Here is a 16,078-nt window from a genome sequence, read left to right as displayed (position 1 = left end):
AGGCGAGTATGTACTGTTTGTTTTTTTTTACATTTACGCTGGTAACCAGGGTAAACATCGGGTTACTAAGCGCGGCCCTGCGCTTAGTAACCCGATGTTTACCCTGGTTACCAGTGAAGACATCGCTGGATCGGTGTCACACACACCGATTCAGCAATGTCAGCGGGGCCTCAACGACCAAAAAAAGGTCCAGGCCATTCCGACACGACCAGCGATCTCGCAGCAGGGGCCTGATCGCTGGTACGTGTCACACATAGCGAGATCGCTATGGAGGTCGCTGTTGCGTCACAAAACTTGTGACTCAGCAGCGATCTCGCTAGCGATCTCGCTATGTGAGACGGGGCCTTAACATACGCGCACCGCCTAGGAAAGACCGGGTGACTCATCAACAACTGTGCGCTCAACCCCCGGTATACATCTCCCGTGCTACGTTAGGCTCCATTAGTGTTGAGGACTGTGTTGCACCCTGTGCAGCATACCCCACACCAAGGAGCCAGTTAAAGACGTCGACGATAAGCTGCTGCCATGGGGATTCGACTCAAGGACACGTACAGGACAATACCGGATCCATCCCGCGCTGACCACTGTACCTATTGTAGACTCTTCAGTCAGGAAGCCATCAGACTGATAAGTTAACTCTTGAGAACTGTTGTTATCTCCATTATCCACTTTACCCCACACCGTATACCAAACTGTTAAACCCCAGTTTTACCCTACCTCCTCCCTGCATGAAGTATACCCCTGTTCCAGGAAGCCAAGTTAACTTTTGCTCTGTCTGTTGTCTGTTACTGTATCCCACAACCTGCTCACAATGCCCCCACAAACTTTCTCACTACACTCTATGATGCCCTCCCTATTCTCACAGTATGATGCCATCATAAACCCCTGCACTCAGTATGATGCTCTCTACAAATTCCAAAAACACTGTATGATGCCCCCACAGAACCCCCATCACGCAATATGATGCCCCCCCACAAGGTATAATGCTGGAACAGTATACAGTATCAAACAGACATCTTTGCTATATTGTCACTCATCTCTACTATACTCTTAGCTCTGCCATACACCCAATCATCATTGATTGACACACACTCAGCCCTGCTACACACTCAGCCCTGCTACACACTCAGCCCTGCTACACACTCAGCCCTGCTACACACTCAGCCCTGCTACACACTCAGCCCTGCTACACACTCAGCCCTGCTACACACTCAGCTCTGCTACACACTCAGCCCTGCTACACACTCAGCCCTGCTACACACTCAGCCCTGCTACACACTCAGCCCTGCTACACACTCAGCCCTGCTACACACTTATTCAGCCCTGAAATACACACACATGTACGCACTGCAGAGTATACATGTACGTCTCACTTTGGGACAGGGTTAAAACTCTGCACCCCTATAGCTACCATAGCAACCAGTCAGTTTTTAAATGTCACTGAAATACTAAAACACCTAAATCAGGAAGTTTGAATTGAATGGTCCTTAAGAAGCAAACCAATCCAATGCAAACATTTTACCTAACAAATCTGATTCTTTGCATTAAATAACTGTTCTTTTAAAGTTATTTTTATTATTTACTAACCAGAGTTAGGACAGTGATGGTCAATCCAAGGCAGGCGGTGAGTCCGATGGCCAGGAGTCCCCTCTGGTACCAGGTGTTGTGTTTGGAATCTCTGGATGGAGCATCTGGTACTTATATACAATAAGTGCCATGACAGAGGCTGAAACAACAAACAAAAACGATTGGTTCAGACCCAAAACAGGAGTCATAAACGAGAACATGTAAGACCACATATCATCACATCTGATAGGGAGGAAAGAAAGTGGCACGAGCACAAAAAAAATCCAAAATATATGCCTATGTCTATGAAATTCAGTTCTACTTACATAGTATCGCACATACAACCATGGTGACAATTAGGAAAGGGGATCTGGGGAAGTAGCTCCCCAGCAAACTGCAAAAAAATACAAAATATTGTGAATGTTACATTATTCTATCATATTGCACCTAAATTCATTAATACCTTTGAACATTGTATTCCACTTACCTGACGCCAGTATAGATTCTTAGATATCTAAGCGTATATGATATTACCAGGCCAGCTGTTGTCCACAATACTAACAGTATTGGGAGAAGTTGTAGGCCTTTCAACTCCATCAGTGGAGGAAAAATGAACAACAAATAAAATGAGAATAAACAAATTAAATAAAATGAAGAAAATAAAAAATCAAACAAAATGAAGAAAATAGAATGAAGTTTTGTGTTAACAAACGAAGCTGCTTGTGAACGCCTTCTGTATGCACAGAAAATGAGACTGTCGGAATGTTGGTGCCAGTTTAGAACCCAGTGGTGATGTCATCAGAGCTTAGTGATGTCGCAGTAGAACAGCTGGTGAGTCTAAACTGGTTGAAATCTGTTCTCTCTGCTCTAAAGCAATCGAACCAGTGATGTCAATTCTATTATATATTAACCCCTTCACCCACCCGGGCCATTTTCCATTTTTACATTTCTATTTTTTGCTCATCTTCTTCCCAGAGCCATTATTTTTTATATCAATATGGCTGTGTGAGGGCTTGGTTTTTGTGGGACCAGTTGTACTTTTGAATGACATCATTGATTTTACCATATAATGTACTGGAAAATGGAAAAAGATTCCAAGTATGGTGAAATTGCAAAAATAGTGCAATTCCACAATTGTGTGGTTTTTTTTTTACCATGTTCACCAAATACTAAAAACGACCAGCCAATGTGATTCTATAGGTCATTGCAAGTTTATAGATACCAAACATGTATAGGTTTGATTTTATTTAAGTGATGAAAAAAAAAATCTAAATTTGCTTTAAAAAAAAATTGCGTCATTTTTAAAGATCCGTATCTCCATTTTTGGGGATCTGGGGCCTGGATGAGGGCTTATTTTTTTGTATGCTGAGCTGACGTTTTTACTGATACAAATTTGGTGTAATCTTTTGATCGCCCGTTATTGAATTTTAATGCAATGTTGCGCCAACCAAAAAAATTAATTCTGGCATTTTGATTATTTTTCTTCTTACGCCGTTTACCGATAAGATTAATTCTTTTTATATATGGATAGATCGAGCAATTCTGAACACGGCAATACCAAGTATTTGTATTTTTTTTAGTTATTTCATTTTGAATGGGGCAAATGGGGATGTTTTAAACTTTCTTATTTTTTTATTTTTTAAATAATTTTAAAAACATTTTTTTATTTACTTTTCACTTGCTTCAATAGTCTCCATGTAAGGCCGGGGTCACACTTGCGAGTGTGATGCGAGAAACTCGTGCGAGTCTCTCGCATCAATATACCTGGCACTGCCGCCTGCACCCGGGACCGGAGTGTGCGGCTGCATGTATTTCTATGCAGCCGCACACTTCAGTCCTGAGTGCCGGCGGCCATGCCGGGTATTGATGTGAGAGACTCATGAGACTTTCTCGCATCACACTTGCAAGTGTGACCCCGGCCTTAGAGTAGAAGCTGTGATCAACCAATCGGCTGTGCTACACACAGCAGGGCTTGAGCCCTGCACTTTGTACAGAAATGCTCACTTGCTATGAGCGCCGACCACTGGGCAGTGCTCATAACTATCTGGCCATGACAAAGACAGGGGTCTCGTGCAGACCCCGGGTTGTCATGCTAACCCATCGGCGACCCGTGGTGGGGATGGGTGGGGTTTGTGACACTTCCAGCGCAAGCATGTTAAATGCCGCTGTCAGAGATTGACAGCGGCATTTAACATGTTGACATCCGCAGGCGGATCTCAATTAGGGTCAGATGTTACAGCATAGTGGTTTGTATTTTAGGAAATTCTATCTCCACCTCCAGCTTCCCTGCGTATATGCACATGTGGCATGTCTTTCTAGACCGCAGCATGTCTACTTATCTTGCAGAGACGCTCAGTCTCCGAAAGATAAATAGCACCGTCCATGGAAACATACCCTTATATGTCAACCTTCCCTTAATTTGTAACTGCAATTACATTTTAAGTTTCTTGCAACAGGAGAGTATTATGCTGCCCTACATTTAGAGCTTCTCCTTGGACGCACAACCATCTCCAATATTATGAAGCACATCTGTACACAAATATGGGATGGCCTTAAGGAGAAAGTCATGCCGGAGCCAACCCCCGAACACTGGGAATGCATTGTAAATGGGATATACCAGACTTGTCAGTTCCCAAATTGTCTGGGTGCTTTAGATGGGAAGCACATCCGGGTCAAGAAGCCGCCAAACTCAGGGTCCCAATATAACAATTATAAGGTTATTTTTTCAGTAGTCTTGTTGGCAATAGTTGACAGCCAATACAATTTTATAATTGTAGATATTGAAGCCTATAGAAGAACTGGAGATTCTCGCATCTTCAATGGGTCGGTGGCTTAAGACCAATCAAATGGGTGTTCCACCGACAAGGAGTCTTCCTGCTTCATGTGGTCCACCAATTCCTTTTGTGATAGTCGCTGATGAGGCTTTTCAACTCACGCGCTATGTTATGAGGCCTTGTCCTTGGCGGAGTCTTGACAAATGTCTGAGGATTTTTAATTACAGACTAACGAGGGCACGGCGTCTGTTGGAATGTGCGTTTGGCATTTTGTGTGCAAAATGGAGGGTATTGCTTAGTGCCCTCCAGTTAAGCAAGCAAAATGTGGACATTGTAATTAAGGCATGTGTAATATTATACAATTTTACACAAATCTATGATTTGCGTGTGTCTGAGAATGCTGAGGCAGGATTGCCAAATAGCCAAAATGTCAAATAGCCCAGGCTTTGCCCAGAGGCAGAGAGCTTTCAGGCCTCAGAGTGTGGGAAATTATGACGGATTATTTTCTTACACCTGAGGGATCCATACCGTAGCAAAAAAATGTTGGGCCATGATGTTTTTTTTGTTGTTTTTTTTCTGATGATGCTGATTACAATAATCATACCATGTGTTCATTATTTTGGCTTAGCACAATGCCTACATGTTTTTTGGATTAATAAACACACATTTTGCTTCTTCACGATAACCCCCCAGGAAGAAGCAAGTCGCGAAACGCGCGTCGGTGCTCAGCTGCTCGCACAGGTCATGTATTGCTCGGCACCTTAAGCCCTTCTACCATTGTTTGCATTATATATACTATGCTTTTTTTGCTCTCCACTACATCTAGCACTAAAGCACTTTCTTACCGTTGCTTATTTATTGGGCATTTATGCACTAGGCATTTTTATAAGTCAGTGGAGGCTACGTACAGGAGCACTAAGCATTTTGGCAGATTTAGGCAAGATACTGATATACTGTATATGCTTCAATGAACATTTGGTTTATATGTGATATATTTCCATTGAATCTACCCGATAATGTATGAGGAATTTGTTATTATATTCAACCAGATTAATTATTTATAAAGCACTTGGCTGTTTTTTACATAGGTTTAAAGATTTAAATTTTTCATGAAATCTGGTAGCATTATATGCAAGTTGTTGTTTTATACTCCTATTCAATGGATGGTGTGGTAGATATATTTATCATACAGTGGGCTGTCCTTTGTGTACTGAACATCAATTTATAATTATAAAGGTGCTGATATATATATTTTTGGATACATGCTAGTGTTGGCAGTCTTTGTCTGTGTTCCCTCTTATATGTATTTTAATGTTGTATGTAATAAATATTGGAATAAAATTGTTTATTTGATTCTACATTTTGGCGTTTGACTTCCTTATGAATCTTTGGGTTATAATTAGGAAATAATTGGTGACAAATTTAAGTCCAGGAGGCATCCTTGACAAGGCGATTTTGATAGTTGGAGTCTCGAGGATCCCAAAGTTTGGGGCGCTCCTGGACTAAAACCAAGAGCTTCTCCACATTAATTGAACGTGACATGGCAGGTGTGTCTGTAACATATACTGATTCCTGACAGGTGGGTTATGGAAGCCTGCCAACACTTCCCTGTATGTGACTTCCTGTCATGGAATGATTTGTGTATTTTGGATATAATTATCTAACTACAATCCATAAAAGTGGATGGCATACGCATGGTGCGAGTGCTGTGCGTTTTTTCTCTTGCACCCATTGACTTGCATTGGCGAGTCTTGTCCGAGATATGCAGCAAATCGCAGCATGCAACAATTTTTTTCTCAGTCTGTTTTCAGCTGAGAAAAAAATCGCAGATGAGATGTAACCCATAGAATAACATTGGTCTGAGTACAACCCGATTTTCTCGCAAATGGGTATGGGCCCTTAGTTTGTAAAATGTTGTCACTTATGGGGGGTTCTGGTACCTCTTGGGCTCTGCAAATGTGACATGGCACCCTCAAACCAGTGCAGCAAAATCTGCACTGTAATATGGCGCTCCTTCCCTTCTGAGCTTTGCACTGTGCCTCAAAAGTAGTTTTCGATGTCATATAGGGTATCGGTGAACTCAGGAGAAATTGCAAAACAAATTTTGGGGTCCATTTTCTCCTGTTACCCTTGTGAAAATGCAAAATTTGGGACTAAAAGAACATTTTTGCTGGAAAAATGTGATTTATTTTTTTTTCACGGCTCAACATTATAAACTTCTATGAAGCACCTGCATTTTCAAGGTGTTCACCACATATCTAAATAAGTTCCCTGAGGGGTCTAGTTTCCAAAATGGTGTCACTTGTGGGGTTTCCACTTTTATGGCATATCAGGTTTTCTCCAAACGTAACATGGTGTCCACTAATTTTTCCAGCAAATTTTGCATTCAAAAAGTCAAATGGCGCTCCTTCCCTTCCAATACCTATCGGGCGTCCAAACAGTGGTTTTCCCCCACATATTGGGTACCGGCGTACTCAGGAGAAATTGCACAAAAAATTGCATGGTGCAATTTCTCCTGTTGCCCTTATGAAAAAGCAATATTTGGAGCTAAAAAACATGTTTGTGGGAAAAATGTGACTTTTTTTGCTATTTTCACAGCTCGACGTTCTAAACCTCTGTGAAGCATCTGGGGTTTTGATCTATATAAGTTCCCTGAGGAGTCTAGTTTTCAAAATGGTATCACTTGTGGGGGGTTTCCACTGTTTAGGCACATCAGGGTTCTCCGAACATGACATGGTGTCCGCTAATTATGCCAGCAAATCTTACATTCAAAAGGTCAAATGGCGCTCCTTCCGTTCTGAGCTCTGCCGTGCACCCCGGCAGTAGTTTCCCCCCACATATGAGGTATCAGCATGCCCAGGAGAAATTGCACAACAAATTGTATGGTCCATTATCTCCTGATACCCTTGAAAAAGTAAAAAAAATTGGGTCTAAAATAATTTTTTTGTGAAAAAAATTAAATATGTATTTTTTCCTTCCACATTCTATTAATTCCTGTGATGCACCTGAAGGGTTAATAACTTCTTGAATGTAGTTTTGCGTTTTTAGAATGGTGTAACTTTTGTCAAGTAGGCTGCTCAATGTCACTTCAAATGTGATGTGGTCCCTAAAAAAATGGTTTGGTAAATTTTGTTGCAAAAAATGAGAAATCACTGGTCAACTTTTAACCCTTATAACTTCCTAACAAAAAAATAGTTACAGTGGGGCAAAAAAGTATTTAGTCAGTCAGCAATAGTGCAAGTTCCACCACTTAAAAAGATGAGAGGCGTCTGTAATTTACATCATAGGTAGACCTCAACTATGGGAGACAAACTGAGAAAAAAAAATCCAGAAAATCACATTGTCTGTTTTTTTATCATTTTATTTGCATTTTATGGTGGAAAATAAGTATTTGGTCAGAAACAAAATTTCATCTCAATACTTTGTAATATAGCCTTTGTTGGCAATGACAGAGGTCAAACGTTTTCTGTAAGTCTTCACAAGGTTGCCACACACTGTTGTTGGTATTTTGGCCCATTCCTCCATGCAGATCTCCTCTAGAGCAGTGATGTTTTTGGCTTTTCGCTTGGCAACATGGACTTTCAACTCCCTCCAAAGGTTTTCTATAGGGTTGAGATCTGGAGACTGGCTAGGCCACTCCAGGACCTTGAAATGCTTCTTACGAAGCCACTCCTTCGTTGCCCTGGCGGTGTGCTTTGGATCATTGTCATGTTGAAAGACCCAGCCACGTTTCAACTTCAATGCCCTTGCTGATGGAAGGAGGTTTGCACTCAAAATCTCACGATACATGGCCCCATTCATTCTTTCATGTACCCGGATCAGTCGTCCTGGCCCCTTTGCAGAGAAACAGCCCCAAATCATGATGTTTCCACCACCATGCTTTACAGTAGGTATGGTGTTTGATGGATGCAACTCAGTATTCTTTTTCGTCCAAACACGACAAGTTGTGTTTCTACCAAACAGTTCCAGTTTGGTTTCATCAGACCATAGGACATTCTCCCAAAACTCCTCTGAATCATCCAAATGCTCTCTAGCAAATTTCAGATGGACCCGGACATGTACTGGCTTAAGCAGTGGGACACGTCTGGCACTGCAGGATCTGAGTCCATGGTGGCGTAGTGTGTTACTTATGGTAGGCCTTGTTACATTGGTCCCAGCTCTCTGCAGTTCATTCACTAGGTCCCCCCGTGTGGTTCTGGGATTTTTGCTCACCGTTCTTGTGATCATTCTGACCCCACGGGGTGGGATTTTGCATGGAGCCCCAGATCGAGGGAGATTATCAGTGGTCTTGTATGTCTTCCATTTTCTAATTATTGCTCCCACTGTTGATTTCTTCACTCCAAGCTGGTTGGCTATTGCAGATTCAGTCTTCCCAGCCTGGTGCAGGGCTACAATTTTGTTTCTGGTGTCCTTTGACAGCTCTTTGGTCTTCACCATAGTGGAGTTTGGAGTCAGACTGTTTGAGGGTGTGCACAGGTGTCTTTTTATACTGATAACAAGTTTAAACAGGTGCCATTACTACAGGTAATGAGTGGAGGAAAGAGGAGACTCTTAAAGAAGAAGTTACAGGTCTGTGAGAGCCAGAAATCTTGATTGTTTGTTTCTGACCAAATACTTATTGTCCACCATAAAATGCAAATAAAATGATAAAAAAACAGACAATGTGATTTTCTGGATTTTTTTTTCTCAGTTTGTCTCCCATAGTTGAGGTCTACCTATGATGTAAATTACAGACGCCTCTCATCTTTTTAAGTGGTGGAACTTGCACTATTGCTGACTGACTAAATACTTTTTTGCCCCACTGTATTTTTGTGCTGAGGTAAAGTAGACATGTGGGAAATGTTATTTATTAACTTTTGCATGTGACGTGACTCTCTGAGTTAGGCCGGGGTCACACTTGCGAGTGCAATGCGAGAAACTTGCGCGAGTCTCTCACCTCAACACCTGGCACTGCCGCTGGCGGTTCAGACCGGAGAAATACATGCAGCCACACACTCTGGTCTCGAGTGCCAGTGGCAGTGCCGGGTATTGAGGCAAGATACTCACGCGTGTTTCTCGCATTGCACTCGCAAGTATGACCCCGACCTTAAGGACAATAAAATTAAAAGTTTGAAAATTGCTAAATTTTCAAAATTTTTGCCAAATTTCCATTTTTTTCACAAATAAACGTAAGTCATATCAAAGACATTTTACCACTATCATGAATTACAATATGATCAAAGAAAAAACAATCTCAAATAATCAAAGAATAAGTGGGATCCATTGAAGCGTTCCAGAGATATGAATGAACTCATAAGTTGAAAGTGGTCAGAATTGAAAAAAATTGCCTGGTCAGGAAGGTGAAGGGGTTAGAAATGTGAAAAAAATTAAAATTACCCCCTTTTGGCTAATCAACAATTATACTATAAAAATACAAATATTTGGTATTGCTGCATTTGTAAAAAGTTTGATCTATTAAAATATAAAATAAAGTAAACCAATGGGTAAATGACGTAATAAAAAACTGAAAATGACAGAATTAAATATTTTTGGCCACAGTAACATTGCAATACAATGCAATAAAAGGCAATCAAAACATTGTATCTACCCCAAAATGATATCAGTGAAAATATCAGCCCTCACACAGACCCATATCTCAAAAATTGAAAAAGTTCTGGGTCTCAGAAAATGGTGGCAAAAGCAATTGGTATCTGCATAATTGTACTGACCTGGAGAATCATATTGCCTAATCGGCTTTACCGTATAGTGAAAATGGTAAATAAAAACCCAGAAAACAATTCTAGAATAGCACTGTTTTTGCAATTTCCCCACATTTGGATTTTTTTTCCCGCTTTCCAGCGCATTGCTTGATAAAATGTTCAGTGTCATTCAAAAGTACAACTCGTTGCACCAGGCCTTAAACAGTTATGTGGATGGAAAACTAAAAAAAGATATGGCTCTTGGAAAAATGGGAAGAAAAAATGAAAACGGAAAAAAGGAAAATAGCCTTGTCAAGAAGAGCTTAAATCTTCCCATTAATTTGAAAATTGTGTAAGGTCACACACTAAGGGGCGTAGATCTAACAATTTATGTGTTTTGGGCACATTTTGATGCATGTGTATTTGTGACAAAATTTGCAACTTTTTAAAATCCTATGGCGATTTTTAGAAAGAGAGGTAAAAGCAGGGGTGCCACTAGTAATCCATAGTAAAAATAACAATAATCTTTATTTATATAGCGCTAACATATTCTCCAGCACTTTACAAATCAACAGTTCATATACAAATCATAAGTAACAACGTTAACGATAAACACAATAATTAAAGCAAAACAAACTATTATATTTACTATACTTTACCTGGAAATTAGCCTAAATTAGAATTTAAAGACTTGAAGTTTTGGTGCACAGCAACACCAAGATGTAGAAAATTTATTCTGAAGCGTGAACCTTTTACTTTTACCTTTTACTAAATTTGCTGCATTTTATTCCAATGCATTTTATTTCGAAAAACTTAGACTTAGACTTAGAAAAACGAAGTCTTAGTAAATTTCTATTTTCATTTCTGAAATATCCAGTTGACATTTTTTGTACATATTTTAAAGTGCAGTGTGTTCTGTGTTATAAGGTGTCAGTGGCATACACTATTTTGGTCATGTCAGTACATTGTAGATACATTTTGACAAAACATTTACATTTTCTTTTATAAAACTGGTGCCAGGTTTGCACACTTATGCTTATTTAATTTTGCAATATTTTATCGCTCAAGCAGAAAGCACATAAAAATGACACTTCATGCATTATGTGCTTTAAAGAGAACCTGTCACTAGGTTTTTCCCATACAGCCTACGTCCACCACCTTTCAGCCCCATGTGACAACATTCTAAAATGCTGTATAAAGTACAGCAAATAACCCTGCAAGGCAGAAAAAGACCTTTTGTTATGTCACGTACGTGGTGTCTGGTCCAATGGTCATTCATTTACTTCATCCTGCGCCTCCTCTCTTCTTGCATTGATGTCCTCCTTCTGTACTTCGTGTGGTTGATGCTTTCTACGTCAACCACACTTTTTCCCCTTCGTGTTCCTGCGCAGGTGTACTTTTCTCTGCCCTGATCTGCTAATGCACGAGGAAAGGCCAAAAGAGAGCCAGCACCTGCAAAGCCCTCGACATGGAGAAATGCGGCTGCGCAGGAGTACGAAGGGGGACACTGTGTGGTTGATGTAGAATGCAAAATTCACAGGAAGCAGAGAAGGAGGACAGCATTGCAAGAAGAGAGAAGGCGCTGGAACTAAATCAGAGATGCCCATAGGACTGGACAGCCCCATAGTTGAGTATAATTAAAGTTGTTTTTTTTACCTTGCAGAGCGAATTGGAGGCTTGGTATTTTTGGTGAACCAGATTTTCCATATCCTTCAGCATTGTGGGTATATTACATCATCACCACCCAGAATAAAAAAAGGCAGTGATGTACTTTAGGGGTGAGAGTTAACAGGGAGTGCAACTTCTAACTTAGATAGAGAATCATTCATTGTTTGTGGACCATTTACACAGAGGGACAAATAGTGATATTCATTTCTAATGTCTTATATTTTAGGATGTCACTTGTAGTGTTGAGCGATACCTTCCGATACTTGAAAGTATCGGTATCGGATAGTATCGGCCGATATCCGAAAAATATCGGATATCGCCGATACCGATACCCGATACCAATACAAATCAATGGGACACAAGTCTCGGAAGCTATCCTGGATGGTTCCCAGGGTCTGAAGGAGAGGAAACTCTCCTTCAGGCCCTGGGATCCATATTCATGTAAAAAATAAAGAATAAAAATAAAAAAATATGGATATAATCACCCCTCCGGCGGACCCTGGACCTAGCGGTGTTAACCGGCAGCCTCCGTTCCTAAGAATGAGCGAGTGAAGGACCTTTGATGACGTGGCGGCTTGTGTTGTGAATTCTGTTTGTGGGCTCCCCCGGTGGTGTTTTATGGTAGTGCCACTTATTTGCCTTCTTCTATCCTTGATCACCTGTTGACACCCATTAGGGGAGTTTCCTATTTAAGGCTACTTGGCTGCTGGTCTGATGCCGGCCAACAATGTATCAGTAGCATTCTGTTGCATTCTCCTGCCTCAAGATCCTGTTCAGCTAAGTTGAATTTTGTTTCTAGTTTATTCTATTTTTGTCCAGCTATTTGCAATGTGACTCTCTGTAGCTGGAAGCTCTCGTGGACTGGAATTGCCACTCCAGTGGCATGAGTTGTCACTGGAGTTTTAAAGTAATTTCAGGATGGTGTTTTTGAGTAGTGTTTTGAAGTTGACCGTGAAGTGACTCTTTCCTGTACTTCTGCTATCTAGTAAGCGGACCTCACTGTGCTAAATCTGCTGTTCATCCTACGTATGTCTTTTCCTCTTGACTCACCGTCAATATCTGTGGGGGGCTGCTATCTCCTTTTGGGGTTCATCTCTGGAGGTAAGGCAGACCTGTATATTCCTCTGATAGGGGTAGTTAGATCTCCGGCTGGCGCGTGGTGTCTAGGGCATCGTAGGAAACACTCCCCGGCTACTTCCAGTGTCGTGTCAGGTTCAGGTCACGGTCACTTTAGTTCCCATCACCCGAGAGCTAGTCCGTTGTTATTTTGATTTCCCTGCCATTGGGAAAATCATAACAGTTTGGACCTCCCAGCATCTTTTACTATTCATAATGTTTTTCATCGGTCATTGTTGCGGAGGTATGAGGTGCCGGTTGTTCCGTCTGCTGATCCTCCTGCTCCTGTGCTGGTTGAGGGTGAGTTGGAGTATGTGGTGGAAAAGATCTTGGACTCCCGTGTTTCCAGACGGAAACTTCAGTATCTGGTTAAGTGGAAAGGCTATGGTCAGGAGGATAATTCTTGGGTGACAGCATCTGATGTTCATGCTCCTGATTTGGTTCGTGCATTTCATAGTGCTCACCCAGATCGCCCTGGTGGTTCTGGTGAGGGTTCGGTGCCCCCTCCTTAAGGGGGGGGTACTGTTGTGAATTCTGTTTGTGGGCTCCCCCGGTGGTGTTTTATGGTAGTGCCACTTATTTGCCTTCTTCTATCCTTGATCACCTGTTGACACCCATTAGGGGAGTTTCCTATTTAAGGCTGCTTGGCTGCTGGTCTGATGCCGGCCAACAATGTATCAGTAGCATTCTGTTGCATTCTCCTGCCTCAAGATCCTGTTCAGCTAAGTTGAATTTTGTTTCTAGTTTATTCTATTTTTGTCCAGCTATTTGCAATGTGACTCTCTGTAGCTGGAAGCTCTCGTGGACTGGAATTGCCACTCCAGTGGCATGAGTTGTCACTGGAGTTTTAAAGTAATTTCAGGATGGTGTTTTTGAGTAGTGTTTTGAAGTTGACCGTGAAGTGACTCTTTCCTGTACTTCTGCTATCTAGTAAGCGGACCTCACTGTGCTAAATCTGCTGTTCATCCTACGTATGTCTTTTCCTCTTGACTCACCGTCAATATCTGTGGGGGGCTGCTATCTCCTTTTGGGGTTCATCTCTGGAGGTAAGGCAGACCTGTATATTCCTCTGATAGGGGTAGTTAGATCTCCGGCTGGCGCGTGGTGTCTAGGGCATCGTAGGAAACACTCCCCGGCTACTTCCAGTGTCGTGTCAGGTTCAGGTCACGGTCACTTTAGTTCCCATCACCCGAGAGCTAGTCCGTTGTTATTTTGATTTCCCTGCCATTGGGAAAATCATAACAGGCTTGTGATTGGTTGCGTGACCGCTCATGTGACCGCTCACGCAACCAATCACAAGACCGCGACGTCATCGCAGGTCCTTCACTCGCTCATTCTTAGGAACGGAGGCTGCTGGTTGCAGCGGCTACAACCAGGGCGCGTCAGAGGGTGAGTATATCCCTAGTTTTTATTTTTATTCTTTATTTTACACATGAATATGCATTCCGATCCCGATTCCAGATATCGCAAAAATATCGGAACTCGGTATCGGAATTCTGATACCGCAAATATCGGCCGATACCCGATACTTGCGGTATCGGAATGCTCAACACTAGATGTCAGCAATCATTATATACAGTATAATGTCCCCCACATAACCCCACACAGAATGATATCCACAATAGCCCCCTATCCAGGAAGGTCATCACAGCCCCGGTATAATGTCCCCCACAGTGCCCTTAAAGTATTGTCACCACATTCCCTCATATGCTAAGCTGTCTCCCACAGCCCCTCAGTTCAGTATCCACTGGCCATCACTAGATGGCCCCACACAGCCCATAATTTAATATCCTCACACAGCCCATAATTTGATGACTTGCTGTACACCTCTGCCGCCACTAACCTTTTCTATCTTGAAGAGCAGTGGGCGCTAGATGGTGTGATTCAGTGATGTCATCGCACCGCCTGACATGCGCCGTCTCCAACAGGTCACAGGTCAGGAGTAGACTGAGTTCAGATGGAGTTCTCAGTGGTGCAGGGAGCTGACTACAACGAGGAGGTAATGCTGGCCAGGGTGCAAGTGGTGAGTGGTGTCAGTGACTCACTGACACTGCTCACCTTTGAGCCTGCATCTAGCAATTAGTATACCAAAGCCCGGGGTTGGAGGAAAGTGTCAAGCAGCCGCAGGCATTTAGCAACTGTTGCACCCCCTTTGGCAGGCAGGAATTAACACCATAGATGCCTTCCCTGCCTACCCTTCATCCCGGCCCTGGTAGATGCAATCATTATGATTACTCTTAACACATCTTCTTCGAAATGCTATTCAAATAGGTGCTGATGTGCAGTAGCTGTGAGCGGCAACTACACAGTGCACAGAGCTGCGGTGTTCCATTTCGTACACTCTTTACATCCAGTCGCTGCAGCAGCTCTTAGCAGTTGATCAGTGGGGGTGTCGGGGGTTAGATTCCCTCTGATCTGATATTGATGATTCATTAAGTACAAGGCATGAGTATCATAGTAGTGTACAACCTCTTTAATCTTCTAAAATTGGATTCCTTTTTAGTATCTCCACCAGTTTGTCTGTTCAAAGCCAAAAATGTATAGCAGGCCCTGAAGTGTAAAAGGATTGGGCCTAAAGATCTAAGAAACTCCGTCGGAGGTTAGTTAAAATGTGGGAAAATGCAGAGGTGTGGCATTTTAGGATTTAAAAGGGGGGAAAAGGTGACAATGGCTGTTCGACCATCTTACCCAAAGCGTCTTTTATTATTCTTTTATTATTTATCGTTCTGTTATTATTTGAGTTTCAAAATGTTGTCACAGCATGGCGGTTTTCGTCCATTCCTGGATATGTTATTTGCAAGTCCCATGTACATTGTCAGTTTTGGTCTAGGAGAACGGGATAAAGTACTGTAAAGAAGAAATGCGCATTGACTGAGATTGGTGATGTAATTTTACAAGTTGGTTAAATAAAGCTGCGGTCGATCAATTTAATCCACATTGGTACTGTCAGTGTTTTCGCTCTTGTGTTTAAAGGGAGGGGGTTTCAATGCAGCCAAGAACGAGTTAAAAAGGTCTGGTGTCTTACACTCCTTACAGTGATAATCAACATATTGGTTATGTGTTCATTAGTAAATGTTCTGTTACCATCGGATTTTGGTATTTCTTTTTTTAGACCATTTTTTAAATGTGGCTGTCAAAAATACTTGCCTCACGGACATCTATAACACCTTCATGGTTTAGTGGTGTGTTGACAGCCTATGTCATTTAGCTAAATGCTGCCATATAGTTACAAATGAAAAGTTATTAATCCTCTTCACCTGCAGTTTCATCATCATC

The 16,078-nt window shown here is 41.9% G+C and overlaps 1 long non-coding RNA gene across 2 annotated transcripts in view; it reads right to left on the bottom strand.

Annotated features, from left to right (window-relative positions):
• LOC143788477 (uncharacterized) overlaps positions 1-2,335 on the bottom strand; it is a 30,707-nt gene extending 28,372 nt beyond the window's left edge. For both annotated transcript variants that reach the window (XR_013218641.1, XR_013218642.1), the window contains exons 1-3: positions 2,054-2,335; positions 1,893-1,960; positions 1,588-1,726 (exon numbers count right to left, since the gene is read on the bottom strand). This is a non-coding gene — a long non-coding RNA (uncharacterized LOC143788477). The remainder of the gene's footprint in view (positions 1-1,587; positions 1,727-1,892; positions 1,961-2,053) is intronic.
• Between the last annotated feature and the right edge of the window lie 13,743 nt (positions 2,336-16,078).

Source organism: Ranitomeya variabilis, chromosome 8 (assembly GCF_051348905.1).
Source record: "Ranitomeya variabilis isolate aRanVar5 chromosome 8, aRanVar5.hap1, whole genome shotgun sequence".
NCBI classification, from domain to species: domain Eukaryota; kingdom Metazoa; phylum Chordata; class Amphibia; order Anura; family Dendrobatidae; genus Ranitomeya; species Ranitomeya variabilis.
Note: the sequence above shows the minus strand (reverse complement) of the source record. Positions and strands in the feature narration are given on the sequence as shown.